The following is an 8,911-nucleotide window of genomic DNA, read 5'->3' as shown; positions in this document are numbered from 1 at the left end:
TAGTAGGGAAGAGAATTTATTAAAAAATAGAGATAGTGTGAGGATACTTATACATTAAATTAGTTTAAAAATAAATAAATTAAAACATTAAATTATATTTAAAAATATTACAATAAATTTAAATGATTAAAAAAATTGAATGCATAAAAATATACCAAATTTCAAGAATAAAACATTTATATTTATTAAAGAATATTAAAAGAATAATAAGCAAGATATTAATAAAGATAATAAAAAATTATATGATAGTAAAATAATATTAAATAATAAATAATACAATAACTATAAGAAAAAAGAATTTGCGTAAAAATAATGTGATGAATAAGACATATTTAAATTTTACATAAAAATAAAGTGATAGTAAGAAGTTTGTTAAAATAATATGATCTAATGTGCTCAAACAAGACAGATCGCAATATGATAAGTTTAGTATTCTTTGATACTGATTAGCAAAACGAAGTGCAAGTACTAAAATTAAGTAGTTAGATTGCTACAAATAAAAAATAAAATAGGTTGTGCACTACGAGATTTGAATAATAATTTCATATCCTACTTCATAATTAATATCTAATGTTATATAATTTTTATCTGAGAGGTTTATATTTTAAGGTTATTTGCACATGATTCAAATAACCAACATCACAATTTAATATGATTTGTGTCCGCGCATCGCGCGGGTACTAATACTAATACTTTTTAAACAAAAGGTGTTCAATTGGCCACTCTTTGTCGACTATAGTTCCGCCCTGTAAAATCTATTCTGTTTATGTTGCAAATCTATACAGTAATACTACATACTTCTTATATATAAAACATCAAGTTACAAACATTAATTAAGACCATAAAAGATAATATGGTCATTGCTACAATAACCATATGTAATAACATCATTTATTTATCTATACTATATTATAGAAGATAAACTTCATGTGCCATAAGAAAAGACCTATGGCTTTATATTGTTATCCATTTAATTTTCAGCATTTGTAATAGCAGTAGCAATATTTGTTGTAGCAATTTCCATAAGCTGCATCTTCCTTCTTGCACCAATGGTTACACTTATTGGGAAAACACTTCCCATTCCAGCCTTTACTAGGCTTTCCACAATACTTTGCTTCTGTTATCTTCATCTCTGCATTAAACCATAGGACAAAAGAACTCTTAAGGCAATTAAAAACGGATCTTTACGCAAATAGCTAGTTGACCCGATTATCCATGGTTCATCTTTCCTAGCTGGTATTATATAGGGCAACCCGGTGCACTAAGCTCTCGCTATGTGCGAGATCGAGAAAGGGTCGGACCACAAGGGTCTATGGTACACAATCTTACCCTGCATTTCTGCAAGAGGTTATTTCTACGGCTTGAACACGTGACCTCTAGATCACATGGCAGCAATTTTACCAGCAATTATACATGAATTATATAGTGATTATATATGATTGTAAATACAATATATATGAATTATACACATATTATATATCCGCAAATTAATTTTAATTTAAGTGATTGGGTAATCGGCTATTTAGGTTAATTCTTCATAAAAACAAAGAAATGCCCTTTTTTTTGTTAAAAAATAATTATTCTTTATACAACATGAAAAGAAAATACTCATTTTGTTACAACGAAAGAAAATATTTTTTCTACATCATGAAAGAAAATACTTATTTCGTTGAGATAAAAGAAAATGCTTTTTATTACATCATTTTGTTAAAATAAAAGAAAATACTTTTCTACATCACGAAAAGAAAGTATTTTTTTGTTGAAACGAAAGAAAATACTTTTTTTACATCATGAAAAAAAAATACTCATTAATACTGTTGAAATGAAAAAGAAAGTGTTTTATCTACAATATGAAAAGAAATTACTCTTAATAATATGCTTGTTTACGATGGAGGGTGCGAGGAGGGTTTGGGTTGGAGGGTGAGGGTGAGGGTGGGGGTGGGGGAGGGGGATGGGGAGGGGTGGGTGGGGTATGGGTGGGTAAGGTTAGTAACCAGAAAATAGGAAAGTAAATAAGAAAGAGACAAATGCTTAAGAATTGCTCACCAGAAGCAAACATGAGAAGAAAACAAAAGAGTAGAGCACACAAAGTTATTTTGCTCGCCATTTCTAATTAAGTTCCTTAATTTGAAATACTTTGTGAAATTGAGGCTATACCAAAGGGTGTATTTATAGTGATTCAAGAATAATTTTTTAAACATAAAAAGTTCTCCTATTTACTATTGTATAAATTAACCTTGAACAGAAGGAAGGAAAATGTCAAACAAATTAAATAAACTAGATAAATATGGAAAGAAAAAATAATCAGACGAGTACTGAGTCTTGATAAACTTTTGAACTGATCAAAGTTTTTCTTTCTTGCATCACCGTGAAAGTAACAAGATTCCTACTACTGTAAATTAAAGAAAGTCAAAAATTTACTTGATACTAGGGCAAGTATACAATAGTATAATTTAGGGAAAATGATATTGTATAGCCGCTGTAAAAATAATAGTCTAAAAAATATATAAAAATTATATATATATATATATATATATATATATATATATATATATATATATATATATATATATATATATATGTAGGTTATATACAAAAATTATACAAATTTTATACACTTTTTCGGCTACCAAATATAAATATTTTCTGGCGCGGACTAAAAGTAATAATACCCCTATAATTTATGTAGGTTTTCTAACTAACCTTAAAAACTAATTCAAGCTTAAGCTCAAGTTGAGGTGAGAAAAACTAGCAAGAATGATTACTATGCTCAGAGGCGGAGTCAGGATTTCAAGCTTATGGATTCGGATTCTAATCTGTTTAAGTTAGTGGGTTCTAAATTAATTATTTATACATTTAAATAAAAAAAATTTAAGACAAATATAGAGTTCAAACCAAAACTACTGGGTTCGGTCGAACTCGCTCCTGACCCTAGATGCTTCAATCCCAAACTCAAGTTGAGGTTGGCTAACTACATGAATCTCTGTAACGACTCGACCGGTCGTTTTGAGCTTTTGCACTTTGCTCGTTAGTTCTCGAGTGTGACCTGCCCCGTGCGATGTATTATGACTTATGTAAATCGTTGGTTTTGGTTTTCAGGGTAATCGGAATAAATTTGGAAGAAATAGTCCTCAGTTGAAGCTTGAAATTTGAAAGGTTTGACTCCGATTTGACTTGTTTGTATATGATCTCGGATGGAAATATTTATGATTTAATTAGCTCCGTTGGGTGATTTGGGATTTAGGAGCGTGATTGGAATGCATTTTGGAAGTCCGTGGAAGGTTTAGACTTGAATTGGCGAAATTGAGGTTTTGACGTTTTCCGGTTGATAGGTGAGATTTTGATAAAGGGGTCAGAATGGATTTTCGGAAGTTATAGTAGTTCCGTTGTGTCATTTGGGATGTGTGTGCAAAATTTCGGATCATTCGGACGTGGTTTGGTTGAGTTTTTGATCGAAAGAGTTATTTAGAAGGTTTTGGAATTTTTAGGCTTGAATCCGATACGAATTTGGTGTTTTGATGTTTTTTTGAGCGTACCGAAGGTTGGAACAAGTTTGAATGACGTTATGGGATATGTTGGCATGTCTGATTGAGGTCCCGAGGGCCTCGAGTGAGTTTCAGGTGGTCAATCGGACCATTTCATGTTTTGCAAAGTTGCAGAAAAATTTCTATTCAGTGCTGCAGGCATTTGGCCTTCGCGTTCGCGAAGGGTTAGCTGGTGAGGTGGAGATTTTAGCCTTCGCGTTCGCGAGGGAGGCTCCACGTTCGCGAAGGACTGGGTTCGTCGTGCATCGCGTTCGTGAGGGAGGCTCTGCGTTCGCATAGGGGAAGTGAGAAGCTGGGTTTGAGGATTTATTTGTTCTTCGTGTTTGCGGAAAAGGAGTCGCGTTCGCGTTGGGTTAGGGAGTCAAGTCTTCGCGTTCGCGAATGGTAGGACGCGTTCACGGTGAAGATTTGGTCAAAGTAATTTTGTGTTTCGCGAACGCGAGGCTTTGACCGCGTTCGCGAAGAAGGATTTTTATGTCTGGGCAGAATGATTTAAAAAGGCTATTCCGCGATTTTGAGGCTAAGTACCTCCATTATTGGGCGATTTTGAAGCTTGGGAGAGCTAATTGAAGAGGGAATTCAAGAGGATTTCATGGAGGTAAGATTTTTGGTCCCTAAAGTTGTTTCTATGATGAATTCTATCATTGTAAGCTTGAAATCCATGGAAAAATCAGTAGCAAAAATGGGTAATTAGGGCTTGAGATTAAGAGACCTTTGAGTGGGGATTTGAGGGCCATTTGAGGTTCGATTTTGATGTTTTTGATATGTATAGACTCGCGTGAGGATGAGGATTCCATTGATGTTAATTTTATCGAATTCCGAGACATGGGCCTGGGGGCCGGGTTTAAGCAATTTTGGGATTTTGATGTAAAATTAGATATTTTCGAGTGGGCTTCGTTTCCTTTGCATATTTTAATGATTATGTACTGATTGTGGCTAGATTTAGAGCATCCGGAAGTCGATTCGTGCGGGCATGGCATCGCGGGCTAGAGTTTTGACTGGATCGAGGTGAGTAATGATTGTAAATGATGTTCTGAGGGTTTGAAACCTTAGATTGCACTTCGTAGTGCTATATTGAGGTGAGGCACACGCTTGATGACGAGCGTGGGGTCGTGCACTATTGGGGATTATGACCTGGTTCGTCCCGATTGATGGTTTTACCGTATATTTAACTGAAATCTATTTGTTATCATCATTATTTGGGCTGAATGCCATATTTGGGCTTCATGCCAACTATTTGAACCCTTCGGGGATTTTTGTTGATATTGCCTCACTGTTTTGTCTTTATACTTGAACTCAGTCATGTTATTTTCCACTATTTTTTTCAAAACTTAGCCATGTTCACTCAGTTTTGATACTCAAATGATATTTAAATAATGTTTTGGGCTGAGAAACACTATTTTACTGTTGCCCGAGAGGCTTATGTGATTTTTAACTGAGTAAGGCCGAGGGCCTGTATTGTGAGGATATCTTTTGGGTCGGGCTGCATGCTGCAGCGGTGATACACTAATTTGATTATGAGACCGAGGGTCTGAGATATGTATGCCACGAGGTGGCTTGTTGATATTGATATGAGGCCGAGAGCCTGTTTATGATGCCACAAGGTGGCTTGATATTGGACTTGGGCCGTAAGGGGCCCCTCTAGGAGTCTGCACACCCCCAGTGAGCGCGAGTACTCATTGTGATGTGAGATATAGTCAGAAGGGCTAGTATTGTTCTATGTGATTGCCCGGGGGGCTGGTATTGTTCTGAGATATTGCCCGAGGGGCGGATTGTTGACACTATGCCTGAGGGGCGAACCTTATGTACTTATCTTTCTTATTTGCCTGTCATTTACCTATTTAATTGTGTAGTGTGACCGAGGGGCGGATTTTCTCTGCTTATCTGCACTAATTGTTTGGCATTCATTTGTGTAACTATTGAAAAGTCATTTTCAAAGAAGTTAAACTGAGCTAATATGTTTTTAAGAGATTTTTCAGCTTCATTGCTTTTTTCTGGTTTTGTATTGCTTCTATACAACATGTTGATGTACTTTTCGTGATTTCTTACCATTTAGACTCTAATTATGATTATTAATCACTGAGTTAGAGTACTCACTTTACTCCCTGCACCTTGTGTGCAGATTCAGGTATTTTTGAACCCGGTAGCGGGTATTGGCTGATCGGAGGCAGAGCCATCGGAGTTTAGCAAGGTAGCTGCCGGCGTTTGCAGACTGTTTTTCTCCCTCTTTATATTATTAGTCCGTATTTTGTACGTTTCAGACTTTTGTGTGAGCATGTTTTTTTTAACTTATATGTTTGGCAGTGTCCCTATTAGTGGAAGTGACAGCGCGATGGCTATGTGATGAGTATGTTAGTACTGTGAGATGTACCCATATGATTTGGAAGCGGTGAGAAGGGTCTGCTGGAGGATAGAAGAACTATTAGGTTCTTGATTTTCATCTCGATTGGAGGTATAGCCCCGAGTTATAGGCATGTGAAGAATCTTTTCATGTTTCCCAGTTGTGAGTGAAGTAAATTTCATGTTACGGTATGAGTTCAGACTCAAGAAGACTAAGTGACTGCGTACAGTTTATGACGGTGGGGAGGTATACAAAAATGTTAGTTGGAGGCAAAGCAGGTAGGTTATCTCCTGCGAAGTGTTCTGAGGTTGAGCGATCCTTATGTGTCTGTTAGAAGATCTCATTTGCGAGCGAAAGATATGTGTTGTAATTTAAATTGGGTTGCTTAGAGAGTGGTGTAACTGTTGTGAGAGTGAATGCGAGATTTGCAAAAGAGTTAAAATTCTGGATGATCTATGTTTAAGCTTGCAAAGGATTTTGAGTTTAATCTCACTATGGTATTATGGCATCAATAGAGTATAAGCGTTATGAGTTATTGAGTGTGTGTTGATCTATGGCTTTGAGCCAAGTGGGGGAGTTTGCTATTGATTAGTTGATTGCACGATTATGTGCTATGTCGGTTCCAGTTTGAGGTGTCCAGGTGAATCAGTTATGGCCTATGAAGATTGAGACCAAGGATGGCTCGAGTAAAGGAAAATTCTTAACAAAGATTATAGGATGCTTCACAGGTGTGTGAGAATCACGGGATATCTTGAGTCGTTGTTGGTAAAGGATGCTCGGTGCATAGAGCAGGAAGTTGCTTGGTTGTAATGGAATGATGTCATATTTTGTAGTGTCAGAGTGCCAATAAGGCATGGGTTGATCGGTTCATTTGATCAGGCTAATTATAGTTTAAGTAGAGTGGATGATTCTCGGGAATGGTTCTAATGGGTTCAAAATTTTACATGTAATAATTGGGTATCTTCAAGTTGTATGTGTGGCTAGAAACTGAGTTTTCATTGGAAGATGGCAAGACTTGTGGTATTTTCTATATTAATTATGGGATTCTATATATCAGTGTCAGGAAGGCAAAGGTAATGGATTTGGATTCGTAGGAAGTCTCTTCAGGGTAAGCATTTTGAACGTGGTGCTTTTGGAAACATCAAGAAAGTACTCAGTGGCTTATGAGCCTTGAACAGTGTGGTTTTATGCTTGGGTCTCGTGTGCTAAATCTGGGTTGAGGAATGGTGATGTTATAGCAAGAAGGAGTATCAAGTCGAAGGTAAATCAAAAGGGAGCTTGGATAGATGGGATAGCTTGATAGCAAGCCGGGCTGGTATGATAAGGATATGATTAGTTCCTTGGGGGTGTTCGAGGTAATGAGTTTTTACGGGCATTTCGTGGCAATGCTCTTGGGTTTTAATGGCCTGCGTAGGTTGATTGAGTTAGGAAGATTCAGTCCTGACAGACTTGTTTGTGCAAAGGTGAGGCAGAGAGTTCTTGTTGATTTCTACCGTGGCTAGAGATGTATATTTTCTACTGGCATGAGGGCATGGGATGTGTAGTGATTTTCTTCCAGATGAGTTCAATGGAAAGTCTTGGTTGGTTGGGTACAAAGTTATTGGTGGCTCGAAAGAGATATGAAGCCCTCATGTTATCCTAGGATGGTATGGTATATGCGGTATGCTGTGGAGGAATGAGATTGCGTGTGTAAGGCTACAATTTAGTTCTGAAAGGAAGGCCATAAAACTCTTAGGCAACGGGCAGTCTCAGACAATTAGAGAAATGAGCTTCAGATAATTAGAGAAAGGGTCTTCATATGATTAAGGAAATGGTATTGCTAATTTCGGGTGATTTGACGAGGATTTATGTTTCAGAAAAGGCAATATGATTAAGTTGATGGTAATTCGGTAGTATTGTGGCACTTTCTTGGTAGATCGACTGCTAATATTCAAGTTTGCTTGGTGGCACAGAAGAATTTTAAAGTGTCTCTCGTGGAATAATTGGGTATTTGAGGTGTGGTATACCTTCGGACGGTTGAATTGGGATCAGGTATGGTAATTCGATATGGAATTGGAGACTGGGAATTCTCATGTTCAGGCTATGTTGTGGTTGTGGGTCGCATGTATCGGCACTATCTAGTGACTATCGGGGTTTAGAGACCCGAGTAGATCTTTTGTTGCTTGATATGTTAGAATTTGGATATGATATTGGGTTCATACTGGTTGTCTCCGTGTTGTGTCACTCTGGACTATTGCACTAAGGCGGCACTGTTGACTATGCCGGAAATGCCACGGATTGAGTGGCGAGGTTCGACGGATTATGTCCTAGTGGAGTGGTTTTATATTTCGAAGACCCAACGGACGACTGGGAAGGATTGTCTTTCTTAGTGGGGGCTTTCGTGATAGATGTCAGTGAAGAGGCTTCTACCATTGATTCAGTCCCGGTGGTGAGGGACTTTTCGGATGTGTTTCTTGTAGTCAGGCTTGTCGCCAGGCAAGGTTGTTGATTTCAGTATTGATTTGATTCCGGGCATCATATCGTATGGCCCGGCAGGGTTAAAGGAGTTGAAGGAGCAGTTTCAAGATTTCCTTGATAAGGAGTTCGTTGGCAGGCCAATATGGATGCATGTTCTAACTTGAGTTGGCTTGGTTGGCTCTGAATTGTATGGTTGAGGGATATGTTGATTCGATTGTTATTGAGCTTATTAGTAATCTGGGAAGATCTATGAGTTACGTTTCTGTGTTGCGGGGTGTTAGGATTTGTGAGTTATAGGCACATATGGTGTGGTGTTACGTATTTGTTTTACCGTGGTTATAATGATTTGCTTTGGTTCTAGACATCAATTGCGCGTGGTCGTCAATTTCGAGCAGAGTGACTTGAGGTGTTTCATGTGGAGCAGTGTTTGGATAGGATCGCGCGTTGCAGCAAAGTTATATGGAGGTATAGCCTTACGGGTTGGATTTGTGTATTTTGCTCCTATGATGTGAGACGAGTTCTCAGCCTTGTGTTGTGGTAATACTGGTGAGCTTGAGGTACAGCTCTT

General features: G+C 37.5%; 1 long non-coding RNA gene across 1 annotated transcript; it reads right to left on the bottom strand.

The window, feature by feature from the left end:
- Nucleotides 1-780: 780 nt before the first annotated feature.
- LOC138882270 (uncharacterized) lies at nucleotides 781-2,179 on the bottom strand. The gene is made up of 2 exons (XR_011403749.1): nucleotides 2,047-2,179; nucleotides 781-1,132 (listed from the first exon to the last, which is right to left on the bottom strand). It is a non-coding gene; the product is annotated as an uncharacterized lncRNA (long non-coding RNA).
- Nucleotides 2,180-8,911: the final 6,732 nt, after the last annotated feature.

Source organism: Nicotiana sylvestris, chromosome 11, assembly GCF_000393655.2.
Source record: "Nicotiana sylvestris chromosome 11, ASM39365v2, whole genome shotgun sequence".
Taxonomy (NCBI): domain Eukaryota; kingdom Viridiplantae; phylum Streptophyta; class Magnoliopsida; order Solanales; family Solanaceae; genus Nicotiana; species Nicotiana sylvestris.
The sequence above is the reverse complement of the archived record's forward strand: the minus strand, read 5'-3'. Positions and strand labels throughout refer to the sequence as shown.